Source organism: Brassica oleracea, chromosome C5, assembly GCF_000695525.1.
Source record: "Brassica oleracea var. oleracea cultivar TO1000 chromosome C5, BOL, whole genome shotgun sequence".
In the NCBI taxonomy this organism is placed as follows: Eukaryota; Viridiplantae; Streptophyta; class Magnoliopsida; order Brassicales; family Brassicaceae; genus Brassica; species Brassica oleracea.
The window spans coordinates 20,028,526-20,031,999 of NC_027752.1; positions in this window are offsets into that span (position 1 = coordinate 20,028,526).

The window sequence follows — 3,474 nt, forward strand, 5'->3', positions numbered from 1 at the left end:
TGGTTTGAATATTGTACATCGATCGATGCATGATGTAAGTTGACTATATAAAACTTGAACATGATCATTTCAAACTAAAGTATAGGTAGGTTATATGCATTTGTTATATTGTAGTTAATATATTTTAAATATTACATAAGTCAAGTGATTCACGTTTTCGTAAAAATAAAATTCAAATTCATTATTGGGCAGTACTCGTACGTAATAAGCTACGTTAAATATGATGTATTTTTAGGTTCATTTAATGACATTAAGTTTAAATTTGATTAAGGAAAACTCATTAATTTAACTGGAAAAGACAAGCATTAAAATAGGTAGGTTTATTTAATTCTCAGTGGCATGGAAGTGTAAATAAATTAGAAAATTTAGGGGTGTTTTTTAATGGGTACTTCTCTTTTAATAATAGAGATACTAGGTGACTGGTCCGCACCTTGTGAGAACATAGAAAAGCTCGAAATTTTTAAAAGAAATTAATAGTGTTTAATTTTAGAATTTGCATATTTTATATTATCACGTTGTTAAAATTTGTTAAATATTTTGTGTGTATGTTGTAATTGTATTTTTGGATGAAATATTATATTTTATAATTTTTTAAAAGGGAAATGTTTAAGAAATTATGATAAAAAGTTGAAACATAATCCATAACTAATATAAATAAAAATGCACAATTCATGGTAGCAAAACAAATTCCAACAGAAATCTTTAAAAATGATTAAATTTTGTAAACAATGCTATTGAATTAAATAAAGAGAAATATTTATTTATTGCTAAAATTTATTGAACATAAAACAATATAAAATTTGAGTACTGTTATCGATTTTTTTTTTAAACTTTGTCAGTATTGATTGTTTTTGTCTATATTATTCACTTGTTAATTGAAGAAGAAAATAGCTTAAACAATTTAGTTATTTAAAATAAACCGAGTGTATCAACTATAAATAAATGTAACTATTTATTTCTTTAGTAAATGATTAGCCAATAACATTTATATAATAATAAAAAAATTCAAAACACAAATATAATATGAGGAAATAATATCTAGACATTTATCTCTATACTATTATTTGAGAAGTAAATTTTCGCAACGAAGCTTTCACGTTAAAAGTTAGTGTGATTAATATTGTTTATACTCTTAATGAATAAAACATATAATAAGGTAAAAAATTAAGTTATTTGATTAGATAATTGATTAAAATTAATAGGGTAAGAATTATCCAAAATCTAATAATATATTTTAAGATAAAAAAGATAATTTATATTATCTAAAAAAATATTTTAATATTTTTTTTAAAATATATAACTAAATACTAATCAAGTAAAATTATTAATTTTATATAATTGAAAAGATAATATTAATGACTTTTAAGATTTATTTATATATAATGAATATAGTGTACAATGAAAATTTCGTAAAAAAAATAATATGTAATAATTTTCAACGGAAAATGAAAATAATGAATTATCATTATAGTCTTTTAATTAGTAATACATATATTAATAATTAAATATAAAATGTTTAGATTCCGATTTTGAAACTATATGTATGTTTAATTACCAACAACATGATTCACTTTGAATAAATAGTTTGCAATAGATAATCCAATAAAGAATGATAACAGTTTCCTAATTTACTAATTAAGAAACCAAAGAATAAACATTAAATGCAATATCAGTTATACTAAGGAATAGTAGTAAATACGAATAAATGACATACTTTAATAAGGAATACTACTTGATTTGCATATATATTTTATTCTATGAAAAATATATTTAATATTTGTTAATTATCTACGAAATTTTTATTTGATATTTTTCAATCAAATGTACATTTAATTAATGTTTCCTTAAGTTCCAAATGACCTTTTAATGCAGTAATTAATCCGGAATTTAAAAAATATAGACATGTTATGATATAACATACTGTATATTTCTTGAGTTATATTAGGAATATAGACACGTTTCCATAAGCAAGAATAATAATCTTCGATGCATTTTTTTACCAATACATCATTTACGTTTCTTAGGAACAAGTAAAATTTGAACCCAAAAACATCTTTACAGAAACAAGAAAACGTGTTTACCGCCGGCAACCACCCATTATACAACCTGAACCCGATCCCATTTTCTTCTCTTCTCATTTTCATCGTTCATTATATAGACATGTTATGATATAACCCCATTCATTTCTTTGAGTTATATTAGTGAATAGTTAATTATTATGTTTCCTAAAATAAAGGAGACAATTTTACATTAGAAGTATATAATTTATAATTGTATTTACATTAATTTATAAATGTATATTACAGTAATACTATATATTTAGTTACCAAAGGTATATTCTGTGTTAATAAGATTGTGCTTGATGAAGAAGAGAAAGCACAAGGACCTCGTCACGTTGTTTCAACCCATTATCACCACCTCTCACCTTTGTAACTTTTTATTGGATCTCCTTCCATAGTCACAATGCAAATCTCTGCCAGAGTAGAAGATTGCTAAAAAGATGAACCGCATTTTGCTTCCACCAAAGAAGCACCAACCTCGGTTACAAAAAAAAAAGAACATTATTGCAATTCCTGAAGCCAGAAATATCTATCAAACATAAACTATCACTTCACCACTTAATTAGTTTCTGTCAAACAGAAACTATCACTTCATCACTTCTAACCTAACAAAAATTAGTTTTGGTCTAATATTTTTTTTGAAATAAATGAATGAACGATGAAAATGAGATAGAGAAGAAAGAGCTGTTAGGTTAGAAGTCTTACTTGTTTGGCAATAAGTTTTCGTTAGTTCTAGCATTAGTTATCTATAGAGTTATTTAAATATAAATTACAATTAAAAAACTTTGAACCAATCAAATTATAACAAAATTTCTCAAATCTCTTGTATAAATGACACATCAACATAAATCACTTAATTGACTTCTAAATTAATATATTGGAATTTGTAGCTTAATGATAAATTTAATATCAGTATCATGGCGTAATCCTGATTTATATATAATAATCAGTATCATGGCCTAATCCCGATTTATATATAATAAAATTTTAGTCACCGCATGTGAGCAGCAAGATTCAGTTAAATATTGTTGGATAATTCCAAGCTTGTGGAAACTTAACATATTATTAGATGTTTAATATGTTAAGATAAATACAATAAGGAAACCTAGAAATAGGAAAAGAAAGTTTCTATTTAGGTTAGGTTTGTGTTTTCCATATCCTACATGTTAAATGGAATTGTCTTTCATATAAATATAGGTCTAATGGAGAGGTGTTCCATATGATCTGAGAGAAACATATTGAGAGCTTTAGTTTTGAGTAGTTTCTAAAGCTAATAAGAAAAGTTGTTCTTATAACTCTTTGTGTTTCTAAGAGATCTGAATTGGTATCAGAGCCAGGTTGGAGACTCGATCTAAGCTTAAGTTGTAGCTTAAGATCCCGTTGCTTGTGAACAAGAGATCGCGACGGCAAGATG